Source organism: Rattus rattus, chromosome 2 (genome assembly GCF_011064425.1).
Source record: "Rattus rattus isolate New Zealand chromosome 2, Rrattus_CSIRO_v1, whole genome shotgun sequence".
NCBI lineage: Eukaryota > Metazoa > Chordata > Mammalia > Rodentia > Muridae > Rattus > Rattus rattus.
Genome location: NC_046155.1, coordinates 229,058,020 through 229,071,656, shown reverse-complemented (window position 1 = coordinate 229,071,656; position 13,637 = coordinate 229,058,020).

Here is a 13,637-nt window from a genome sequence, read left to right as displayed (position 1 = left end):
CAGCCTTCCTCCATGGTTTCTGCTGTAAGTTCCTGCCATGATCTCCCCCAGGAATAAACTGTAACCTATAAGAAGAAATTAACCCTTTCCTCCCTTCAGTTGCCTATGGTCATTGCGGTTGTCACAGCAACAGAATGAAACCAGAATAGTTCTTTATAATGTGTGATGCTTGACGTTTTTGATAATATCCTCTACTTAGCTGTTGTTAAAGCCTAAGAACAAGGTGTGTGGGGTGGGGGAAGCAACAGGGCAAGGCAAATCCGAAGCTATTGTTATTCTGCCATCCACAGTCTTCTGATAATTCTCTTCTTCGCAGCAGCAGCCGGTCAGTGGTACCTCTCATTCTTCGAGACCTGGCTTGGCCAGTATCTCATTCACGCCCCCGTCCCATGTGCCCATCTACTACTGGAGCATTCCTTCTGGAGATGTATGTAGTCTCTCAGTGCCACACGGTTCCTCTGGATCCAGAAGGAAAAGAAATGGAGAGGAACGGCTGGAAAATGGGCCACACGTGCACCGGAGAGGTTCTCTCTAAGCTCTGCAGTGGCATGGGTCTGCGGTGAGTGACTACAGTCTGGATCCCAGGCTTTTGAAACATACATGTTTAATTAGCAGGAAGAGGTGTACATTTCTATAGAATGCATGAACTTATAAGTTCCTATATGTGTATCTAGTAGCCTGGGTAAATTAATGTATCTTTTCTTCCACCCTTATCCTCTCTCTCTCTCTCTTCTCTCTCTCTCTCTCTCTCTCTCTCTCTCTCTCTCTCTCTCTCTCTCTCTGTCTCTCTGGCTGTGTATGTTATACGTGTGATAAGAACCTTTAAAACCTCTTTTGGTAGCAGTTTTCAAGTATACGGTGTATTGTTTTAACTATAGTCACCATGACTGAGATACATTTTTTTCAACTAAAAAAGAATAATTTTTTAAGAGAATGAGGCCATAATATATATCTATCTATAGATAATATTATCTATCTATCTATCTATCTATCACATACATGTACATATATTTACATATACATGTCTACATATACACACACACATATATGACAAAGGGTTTGTATATAGAATAAGAACTCTCCAAACTCTATGACCAAACTACTGAACGAGAGGACAGGCTATTTCATTAAAGAGATATATATGGGTGGTAGAGAGATCCATTAAAAAAGACATTTAGGGGTTGGGGATTTAGCTCAGTGGTAGAGCGCTTGCCTAGCAAGCGCAAGGCCCTGGGTTGGGTCCCCAGCTCCGAAAAAAAAAAAAAAAAAAGACATTTAGTGTCCTTAAACTTTGGGGATTTCAAATCCTATCAAATGCTCTTTTTCAGAACCTTTCCAATGAACACAAGTAGACCTCTGCAAACATTATCTGGGGCAGGGAGCATTTGGGACTTTGATCGACTACTGTGAGTGCAAAGGGCACACAGCCTTTCAGAAGAAGTTAAATGTATATGTACTTGTGACCCTGGTTCTCCTCTCCTGGGTGTTTACTCAAGTGAAACGGACACCCATGTTCCCACAAAAACCTGTGTGTGAATGTTTATAGCGGCTTTATTCATAATCACTCCAAACTGGAAACAAACCAAATGTCTTTCACCTGGGTAATGGGTAAACAAAATTTGATACATTTACATAGCCTTGTAATCCTACACTGGGCAATAAAAGGAATGGGTTACGACAGATGGAGCAACATCACAAAGTCCTCCCTGCATCATCTCCGTGAAAGCAGGCGGGGGCCACACGCTGTAAGGTTTTATTTCATGCAATGAATGGCAGGATAATCTTGCAAGAGCAAGATGAAGACACACCATCGAACTGGGGCCGGGGAGAAAGTCTAACTGCAAAGGAACAGAAAGGGTTTGTTCAGGAAGGCGGAACCAGCTGTTTTGCTGTCTGAATTTTATTTATTCCATTGGCATGGTGGTTACAGAACACCATGCCTGTCAGAACTTGAACAACTCTGCTCTGGAAAGATTAATATCTTTTACGTGAACTGTATCTTACTGTCGAATGGAAAAAAAAAGAATACTGTGGTGAGTTTAAAAAGTTATTCGTTTTAATTTAACGTGTACAGGTGTTTTGCTTGCACAGATGCGTGCGCATCGCACATATGCTCGTTACCCATGGAGGCTTTGGGTCCCTAGAGACTGGAGTTATAGATGGTTATGAATCACTATATAAGCTGGGAATTAAACCTGGGCTCTCTGGAAGGATACCCAGTGCTCTTTACTGCTCATCTATCTTTTCAGCCCCCGGAGTAAACTTTTAAAGACACTCCTGTGCTGGGAGGGCTATAAAGTATGTACATGTTATCAACGGTGATTATGCACCAAGAATATCTTCTTCCTCCAGGCCATCCAAAGTGAGTCCTAACTTTCAGGGCCTAAGACTACTGAAGTTTGATGTTTCTGATAGATGCAAGGAATAAATCATTTTCTTTTCACAGCAATGAAAATGGCTTATACTTAGACACTGTGACTCGGATTTTGTTCATCTTAAACAAAACGGTGTGTTATATTCTTATAGCCAGTCAATACTGGCTATAAGAAACAACCAATATTCCTTTCTGTTTGTTTTCTGAGACAGGGTATCTCTCTGTTCCATAGCCCTGGCTGTCTTGGAATTCACTATGAAAGACTAAGCTGGCCTTAAGGTCAACAGCCAGCCTAACCCAATATTCTTGAGGATCACCTCATTCTTGCATGGGGAATCTAAAATGTAGGAGGTTAAAGGCATTGCCAAAGCTTACAGCGAGTGCTTTGATAAGGACGTGTCAGCTGCAGCCCTTGGAAGCATGCTCAGTCGACAAGATCCCACTGAAAAGGAAGCTTCAGATGGAAAAATTTGGCTTATTCTGTAATGAAAGGACTTGGAAACAACCACTAATTCTGTGTTCTTAAAGGTTTTTATTATATAGCTGGTGCACACTTATTCTATAGAAGTTAGAAAATAGGGATAACTTGATTTAAGAAGTTGCATCTACATAGCCTGGTATGGTGGCAAACACCTTTAATTCCAGCACTTACAAGGCAGCAACAGGCAGATTTCTGAGTTCGTAGGGCAGTCTGGTCTACAAAGCAAGTTCCAGGACGGCCAGGTCTACACAGAGAAACCCTATCTCAAAAAACAAGACAAAACAAAACCACAAAAACAAAAAAAAGTTGCACATAAAGTATATTTTAAATGCAGAAGGAAAATCCTTCCTTCCTTTCTCCTTCCTTCCCTCCTTCCCTCCCTCCGTCCCTCAAACCTCCCCCCCTTCCTCTCTCCCTTAAAGATTCTCTTCCAGCACTCATCACTCATATTACTACCAGAAAATACTTTTTGAAGTAAAGAGTGAAGTACTCACCATCAACATTGTCCTCTCCTTGCCACACTACAGACTCTCTCTTGGCTCTTCAGAGATGAGGAACTCCCATTCCTCAGAGAGAAGTAGCCAGGGAGTCTTGCAGCCTCCAAGCTTTCCAATACCTTCATGGCAGTGAAAGAGAACCCTGGCAGATGGCCAGAGCAGAGGCATCGTGGAAAACACGCTCTGTCTTTGAGGAAGACAAAAAAACGAGCTCTTATCTCATACGGTGTGCACAGTAGGTGTGCACAGTTAGGAGGTAAAATACTGATTTGGGGAAGATAAGGGCGCACCACCGTTCTTAGGTCACTCACTGTGACAATCCTATGTGTCAGGACCCCCGTCCTCAGGAGAACATGGTGGATCCACAGGTTAAGAGAGAGACTTGTGTAAGGAACACCCTGAGTAGGTCATGTGGGCTGAATTCTCGAGCTTGCTCATTCTCCAGAGCCCATTTCCTTAATGTGGGCTCTGAAGGGACAAGATTCTTCAACTTCTTTGAGGAAAACTTATGGGGGGTATATATTAGTTAGCCTGACGCCATGTGACAAAGTACCAAACACAACAAGAGTGAAAAAAATGTATTCGAGCTTGTTGAAGACACTGGCCTTCATGTCTCTGGTGCCATTGTGAGACAGAGTATCAATGTAGTGGGGAAATTCGGTGAGCAGACAGGAAACATACTGAGAGATGGTGAGGGTAGTTATAACCTTCCAAGGCTAGTCTCTACTGACCTACTTTCTCTACCCAGGTCGCTCCTCTTAAAGTTTCCATGCCTTCCAAAATAGTGTGGGAGTTGAGAACCAAGAATTCAAACATGATCCTGCGAGGGACATTTTACATCCAAACTGTCACAGGATGGTCAACAGATATTTTTAAAAAGTGCAAAAGTGAGGTTACCTGTCTATAGCCTCGCCAATCTATTTTCAGGACTTTTTTTTTTTTTTAAGGAAAAACCATTTGTGGAGTGTGTTTTGATGTTAGTGATAAGAAATAAAACCCCTACCTTCTTAGCCTTAATGCTGAGGTGGATGAGAGAGAGGGAACACAGACTTAAACATTGAAATGTAGTTATAGTTAGTAAGCAGAGTTTTAACCCCAGACCTTGCTTCCTCCTCTGCTTTGCCATGTTGGGTAAGACTGCTTACAACTACTTGTTACCATGTTTGGATCCTTCCTCTGAATGGCAGGGAGAAAAAGGTGGGGCATGTGAGGTCTATGTTGGGAGCCTTACAGAGCTACATATCCAATGTCATCAGAAATACCAGCATCAGCTGCAGGTACCCTTTCTTTGTTGACTAAATTCTAGCCTTGTAGGGACCCTATCTTTTCTTTCTCAGTCTTCTAAATTTTAATAAAACCCAAACCCTTTCCTTTGCTCCCTAATCTTGGGTGGCAAGGCATGGTTATGTTTTGAAGTCTTTGCAGTCTTGGAAACTTGGTGTTTGTTTTTTGCTTTGGAGATTTATAAATAACCAGATTTATACATACACACACACACACACACACACACACACACACACACACACAAACACACACACACACACACATATATATTTGTCTCCCAGTTCTGCCAAGATAACCGGTGTGGGTTCTCTTTCATTCCTCACCACACCTTTGCTGGTGAAGGTAAACTTGAGTCATGGTTATAGAGTAGCAGAGAAGCCCTGGGGCTTTGAGATGGCCTTCTATAGGAGGCTTACTTTGGAGACAGTCTTTCGAGAGTTACACGTGTATTCTGACTCTTAGCCTATTGGTTTTATAAACTCAGTTTTCTCAATGTGCCTGGTGGGTCAGCTTCTTGGCAATGCGCTCAGGCAAAAGCAGTTCACAGCAGAGAAATAGAAAAGGCTCATCCTAGCAACGTCCCTGCTTTGATGCTGTGGGCTCAGGATGCTCCTGGTGCCCCTTCTCTCACTCTGTGGTCCAGTCTACTGAAAAAGTCAGTCAAGACTGATGGATCTTCGATGCCTATGAAAACCAGGACAAAGGGAAGCTTGGACAATCTCATCAGCTAGGTGATAGGACTATGACAGTGTGACATTCATGTCCCCTAAGGGAGCAGTCTACCAGTTAGATGAGAATACCCGGAGGATTCTCTCTTAGCTGGACAGTGGCATAGACGTTCAGCCAATATGGGCTCCTTGAGCATTCTTTTCTCTAGATTTCATACAAACCAATCAGGTATTTATATACCTTAAACAGCCTTTTTGCACACGGCTCTGACCATTTCCCCTTTCATATTTAATGAGCACCAGAGGCTGACTACTCTTATCTTTATTCTGAACTTAACTTGTAAGGTGACGTCATCTGAAAGCCGATATCGCTTAACATCTATTGCTTTTAACTGGGGTCACGACCCTGCTTCTGATACTTCGTGTGGTAACTCATGGTAACACTCAAGGACTGGCTTCAGACCAATAGTACATCAGAGGGAAAGGCATGGGCAGGACTGTACTCAAGCAGGGCACTCAGTAAAGTAGGCGCTAGTACGCCTTGCTTAGGGGTGACCTCCCAGTTGGCCAGAGAAGAGAATTTATGTGGGACCTGTGGTGGGTGACTGATGTGGGTCAGTTTCAGATTGTGGAAAACTCGGGATTCCAGGCTAAGGAGTTCCTACCTTATATAGGCATCAGGGAACTATTGTAGGCTTCCGTGTGCGGCTTGGAGAGAGTTAGAGTTGAATCTTAGCCTCATGAGTCCAAGTTCAGAGCTCTGCGATACAGTCCTTGTCGTCCCCTCTCTATTCTTGTTTTCATAAGACTTTGCTTTCAGCAATGGCGCTGTTTGGAACAGTGCTTGAAAGCGGGGTGGGTGAGTGGTTGGAGGGAAGACGGAGGGGCTGAGGAAGCTTAAAGAAGCGGGAGCGAAGACACAAGCACGAACCACAGAAGAGGAAAGTAAGCTATTGGTTGTTTCCATTCCTGTGGATCTGAAACTCTACCCCAATTGTGGGGAGCCGAGAAAGGCCGCAGCAAAAGAAGAGAGAAGCAGTCGCCTTAACAGCGATGTTCAGAGGCTGGAAGAGAGTGAAGGTGTAGACTTACGTTATGGAAATATCCTTAACCTCAACCAAATTCCAAAGGCATTGTAAAAGGGAGCGCTGGCGAGGCTGGCTTTGCTATGTGGGGTCTTCGCCATTAGAGACCCACAAAATTGTAAACCTTGGAAACTGCTGTGCTTTAAAAAAAAAGAAAGAAAGAAAGAAAGAAAGGCTTCTGAACCCTTGTCATTTAAAATGCATTTTTTCCAGCGTCATTTCAAATGAGTCAACGCAGTATTTCCCCCACACCGGGCACTTTCAGGCTCCAACTCAGTGTTTGTCTAAATCGGATTTAGACGTGCTACGTATGATTCTAAGCACTGATACATCCTAAACTCCCAAGTGACTCCAGCTAGCACGAATGGAAAACCTTTGATCAACAGTGACCTAAGGGAACCAAGTGGGCTTCCCTAATGTTTCCTCCACCTTGGTCCGTCCTTTTCCTGCTGTGGCTTACATTTGATCCTTAGTCACTTATGCTCCCGAAGGCAGCCCCCTTATACTTGACAGTCCCTTGTCCCTTGCTGTTTTCTGCCATGCCTTGCCTTGTGTTAGGGTGCTAATGTTATACATGTTAGGGTCCCCACACGGGTCCTGGTGCTCCCTGTTCCCAGTCTTCATTAGGCACTGCGCTGGTGTGTGGTTGATCCCCCTGCCGTGATTACAGCTCTTTATCAAGGGCCAGGAGACTTATTCCTTATATCAGGCACAAATAGCCACTGGTTATTTATTGGTCATTTTAAGGTCAAAGCTCTCACTGAGTTTGGTCTTGGGGGTTTTGAAGCAATACTTCTGTTGAGGTTCTTGTACCCCGAACCTTGGAAAGTGGGGAAAACACAGTATTGCTCTGCAAGGTCAGAGTCCTTTCCAGCAACCAACAGGGACATATTTAACCATCTAACCCCTCAGACCTATTAACAGTTTCTTTTAGGGAAATTGAGCTCTTGGGTTGTAGAAACGAAAAACCCTATTAAGTTACTTTGTATTTGCAGGGCAGGGCAGGGAAGCTGTTTTTCAACCTCCAGAGAAACTTTGTCCCTGCCATTCATCTGGAATGTTCTGTCCCTCTCTACCTGATGACATCCGAGCAGCCATTTCTGGTTGCTTGACATGGTATTTTCTTCTCGGAGCCTTTGCCAGTTTTCCTAACTTACCTCTCTTACACATTGTTTGCACTGGAAATTCCTCCAGGGTGGTGACTGGTCGAGCTTGGCACGCACACAGTACATACCACCATAACATTTTGTGCAGAGTTGGCGGCCAAATTAAATTGAGGTTTCTGTGTCTGCATAGTAATGGGAATTTGTTAAATTTAGGTAAAAAAAAATTGTTTTGATACGGATAACTACTGATTTCTTTCTAATGAAAACTATCTGGTTTTCTGTAGTAACCATGAAGTGACTCACTGCTCCTAAGGAGGGGCAATATTTTAACAGCTCTGCAAAGGAGCTGTTCAGTTCCTTCATTATCAGATCTTCGTATCTGTGCTTTGCCTGAATCCAGGAGAAAAAGATATTCTTAAAGCATGTCAGTTGAACTCTTTTCCACAAAAGGACATTGAATTAAAAGCAGAAGACTTGAGACATTTAAATATGAAATTTAATTTTTTTGTCTACTTGGACTTAATGTATGGGGCCAAACTGGTTGTGGGAGAGAGCTAAGGTTAATGAAGACAGTGGGCAGTGAGGGGGGATTTGCTAAATGCGTGTGTGTGTGTGTGTGTGTGTGTGTGTGTGTGTGTGTGTGTGTGAGAGAGAGAGAGAGAGAGAGAGAGAGAGAGAGTGCGTGTATGCAGGCATGTGCATGTGTGTACACGTGTTCATGTAGAAGCCAGGCAAGGCTACTGGTATCCTGTTCTATCATTCTCCATCTTGTTCCATTGAGGCAGGGTCTGTGACTGAACTTGGACCTAGACTGGGGACCAGAAAGTCACAGAGCCTGTCTCCGGTCACCATGACTGCGGGATCGTAGAAGCATGCTAGGCTGTGCTCAGCTTTTTATTAGTGGGTGACAAGGATTCGAACTTGGATCTTCATGTTGGTGTAACTCATGTACTCATGCTCACCGAGCCATCTCTCTATCTCCTAGACTGGCTACTTCTTGATGTCTGGTGGTTTTCCCTAAATGGTGAGGAGTCTTACTTAGCCAAGGAATGCAGTCTTCTCAAGGACCCCTCCGTTATCCCAGGATTTATTTCACCAGCTAACAACTCAAACATCTGGAATTTTTACGCAGAAAAGCAGATCTTGCCGTTGTTGATGTTGATGTTTCCTATATGAGTGCAGCCACCACCAAGAGTCCAATAATATTTCTTTGCTTATAATATATGAAATGTCCTGATTATAATACAGGCTTCAGGCTTCCACAAGGTGGGTGATTTCTAGTTCACAATTGCCTGGCAAAGAGGAATTTTTTATTTTTCAAGAATAGGAATTGTTGATGGTGTTCAACCAATATCACATTTAAAGGCCATCGACAGACCAAGTCCCAGATGCTTAAAGACAAGACTCCTCATTTGAACTGGGGTCTATGCAGTCAACATCCTGACCTTCTCTTGAGGTGCTGATTTTTTTCCCTATATACAGAGAAAACCGTTGGAAAATTATGCAGCAAGGAAGGGCTGGGCTTGGACCATGGAATCATTAAAACTGTAGCTACTAAGTCTTCGCTGGGTCAGGCGGCTCCACTGTTCCCTGAGGAGACTCAATCTCTCCTTTCTCTTTTTCCTTTTTCCTCCCACCAACAGTCAGATGTCCCTAGACACGAGTCAGCTGTCATTAAATGCAGCCCTGGTCTTGAACAATGCTGTTGCTACGCTGTGGTATTTCCCCACCACTCTGCCATCCCTTAGTCTTACTTAGGGAGACTTTGCTTCCCTTCATCTTTGTGGTTGCCAGACTTGAAATTTGTTTTTCTGTTTAATAGAAACCCTAGAATTGTTGGTATAAAGTATGCTATGAAAAACACATGCTGTTTAAAATAGCTCTTTCGTCTTCAAAAATGAAAGTATTGGGCCTCAATCCGGAACCAGTAGAGATGTACTTTAGTTTACGTCCTGTCCTTTAAACTCCTCAACAAGACAATGGCGAAACTGTTTCACATGTCACAATCAACTTCTCAGACTGTTTCTGCATGAGCCTTCACTTCTCCTGTATAGAGAGAACCGTGGGGGCACCTTTACACAGCCAAGGGGACACTGGAAATTTTCAAATGTCTGCACAGAGTTTGGATTTCTGTTGGTTAGTATCAAGCTAGTCCCTCAGTCCTTATCTCTTTCTTGATGGCCTGGAATGTGTTATGTAGTCCAGAGTGGCCTTGAACTCACAGAGATCCTCATGCCTCTGCTTCCAGAATGCTGGGATTAAAAGCATAGGCCACGTTTCTATGAATAAAAATGGCCACTCTTTGAAGAGTTTTTAGTCTCACCTCACTTTTCCCTCTCAGGTAAAGTAAATGAGAAAGGACCATTGAGCTTTTTAATGGAAAATCTAAGCTTAGAGTCAAAAACATGAGGGGTTTGGGGTATAGCTTGGGGTAGAGTTCTTGCTGTGAGTGGTCCCCATTACTACCAATGTAAAACCCAACAGATGGATCAAATACCAGGTTTTCAACTTTATCAAAACAAATATATTACAGCCTTTATTTGTGTGACCTAAGTATTTCATAATTACAACAAATAGAAATACATTGTCCTTTACAAGACCCTATGGAATTATGCATGTAACGTTGGAAACAAAGACTTCAAGCAAGAAATAACCTATGTATAAGTTGACTTGAGCCCAGGGCAATGCATGCCCTCCGTATAGTTACACCTGTGCAGCTGCTATTTGGATCCAGAGAGTAGATTTGTGCTTCTCAGAGAACCCCTTGGGTCTCCTGTCAGCCTGTATACTGTCACTCCACCCCCTGACCCTCTTCCTAGGCTCTAACTGTTCTGGCTTGTCACTATAAATGAGGTTTGCTTGTTTTTGATTATTATATGTGTGGGAATACCATATTCACTCTTTTGGGCTTGGCCTCTTTCAGTCAATGTAATATGTGTAGGAGTATCACTCCATAATGTGTACAGGACAATGACATAATGTGTCATTTTTTTCTTTTCTTTGTGGTTTTCAAAAAGAAAAATTGTAGTACATACCTTTTCCTGAGAGGTGAAGGAAAAAATAAAAACAAGGAAAATATAACAATATATGTGTGTGTGTGTGTGTGTGTATGTTTTACTTGAAAACATTGATACATATATGTATGTATATATATTTATATATATATATGTATGTGTGTGTATCTGTATGAATATGTGCCTTGTGAGTGTGGGAATATGTGTGTGAGAATATATGTGTATGTGTAGTATGTGGTATGTGTGTATGTGTGTATGTGTGTATGTGTGTATGTGTGAATGAATATATATGCCTCTATATGGGAATATGTGTCTGTATGTGTGTGTGTGTGTGTGTGTGTGTGTGTGTGAATGTGTATGTGAGGGTGTATATCTGTGTATGAATATGTATGCGTGAATGAACTTGTGTGTGTGTGCATGTGTCTCTGTGTGAATATGTGTGTGTGTCTGTGTGAGTGCATGAATGTGTGTGTCTATATGTGTGTATGTGTGAATGTGTGTCAAGCTTGGGTGTTGCTTCCAGTCACTGTCAACTTTGACTTTTTGTTTTGTTTTGCTTTTGTGTTTTAAATTTTTTTTTTTTTCGGAGCTGGGGACCGAACCCAGGGCCTTATGCTTGCTAGGCAAGCGCTCTACCACTGAGCTAAATCCCCAACCCCGTGTTTTAAATTTTTATTTTTAAAATGTACTTCTGTGTGTGTCTACCATGTGTTTGTGGGTACTCTCAGAGGCCTTGGCTCTCCTGGAGCTGGGCACATAGGTGGTTATGAACTGTTTGAAGCAGGTATTGGGAACAGAACCCAGGCCCTCTGGAAGAGCAAAAGGTGCTCTTAACCACTTTCATCTCTTCAGCCCCCACTTGGGTTTAGTGAGATCAGGTCTGACATTGGTCTGGTATTCACCAAGCAGTGTAGACTGGCTGTCCATCAGGTCTAGGGATCCACTCACCTCCATTTCCCCAGTGCTGGTGCGAGCACATTCAGCCATACCCAGCTTTTTGTACAGGCTCTGGAGTTGAACCCAGAGTTTCCCGCTTTCATGGCGAGCACATTACAGTTGAGTCATCTCCCAGTCCCCAACTTTACTTTTCCCCTTTATTGAAAATAAGTTTCCCTCACATAATATATCCTGATTAGAGTTTCTTCTCCCTCTACTCCTCCCAGTTCCTCCCTCTTTTTCCCTCCCAGTATGACTGACCCCCTTTCTGTGTCTCATTAGAAAACAACCAGGCTTCTGAAGGACTATAATAGGATATGATATTATAAAACAAAAACTAGCACATCAGAATTGGACAAGACAAACAGATGGAAGAGAATCCCAAGAGAAGGCACGAGAAACACAGACCTTCTCATTCTCACAACTCAGAAATTCCATAAAAACACTAATCTGGAAGCCACAATATAAACACAAAGGACCTATAAGGGTAAAATGGTAGAGGAAAAAAATAAATAAAATTAAAAAAAAAACAACCAAGATTTAAAAAGAGAAGGAGAATCCCTAAAACGACATTAGGCGACAAGGAACCTCTGGATTATGAGGGACGATTTATTGGTTGGTTGATTGATTAAAGACAGCCACTGAAGTGTGGATTTAGGCTTCTCAGCAGCAGAGGGACCGCCTCTGGAAGACTGAACCCCCTGACGGCTTCCTAGAAGCTCTTTCTATTGGGACACAGAGGCATCCAAAGATGCAAGTCAATCGGAACTTAACACAACACATCAAATCAACAAATCTTCATCAACATCAAATCTTCTTCTCTGATCCAAGGTTGTCTTGAAAGGCCTAACCAATTCTCAGCTATAGAACACTTCCGGGTTTGCCAGGCCTGTCTCAGTAATGCGAAGGTTCTGGGAATCCTTCGAAAGAATCCTAAGATCTCAGATAACAGTTCCTGACAAAGGCCTACTTTAAAGCACAGGTGCCATCACTCCAGGGTACTTCCTGATACAATGGTTCTGTTAAAATTCTTCTACAACTTCCAAAGATGTTGAGTTGTTTTTTCCGCTGGCTGTGCAACCTACCCTTAAGAGTAATTTGCTTCCCCAGGGGAACTAAACCCTTTAAAAAAAATGTTCAATATCCTTAGTCATCAGGAAAATGCAAATCAAAACGACTTTCGATTTTTCATCTTATGCCAATTAGAATGGCTAGGACCCATAAAAACCAGTGACAGATCATACTGGTGAGGATGTGGAGTTAGGGACGCTCCCATTCGTTGCTGGAGGGAGTGCAAACTTATATAGACACCATGGAAATCAGTGTGGTGGGTCCTGAGGAAGAAGATCTTGATCTACCTTGAGATCCAGCTATGCACTTTTGGGCATACACTCAAAGGATGATTCATCCTATCATGGAAACACATGCTCAACCATATCTATCGCTGCTCTTGTCATGATATCCAGAAATTGGAAACAACTTAGATATCCCTCTGCAGATTAACGGATAAAGAAAATATAGAACAGTTATACAGTGGACTATTACTCAGATGTTAAAAAGAATAAAATTCACAGGTAAATGGATAGAACTAGAAAAATAAATCATCCTAAGTGAGGTAGTGCAGACCCAGAAAGAGAAATACAATAGGCATTTGCTCATATGTGGATATTAGCTGTCAGGTCAAAGTTAGCTAAGCTACAAACCATAGAACCAGAATCAGGTATAGAGTAAGGGACTGGGTGTGGGATGTACATCTCCCTAGGGTAGGGAAATCGAATAGTTATGGATGAGGTATGGGGGGACCAGACCAGATCCAGGGAGGATCAAATGGGGAGGGCAGAGAGGGATGGGGCATGGAGAGAGACAGCTAAAATTAAGGGCCATTTGAGGAATAGTATGGAAACCTAATCCAGCAGAAACTTCTTAAAATAGATACATACATGAAAGTGGTCTTAGTGAAATTGCCAAATACTGGGGGAGACAGAATCCCAGTTGGTTATCTTTTGTCACCAAATAAAATTTCAAGTGCTAGGATTGCATCTAATTGAGAGGTTGGCTAAAGGGGTCCCGTGGGAACTCCCTAACAACCCAGGCTGTCGCCAAGGCTCTATGTTGCTCTCCACAAACTGACAGCAAGGCCCCAGTGCTGAAGATACCTCCTGTACAACGCACTGAACATGGAGACATTGAGC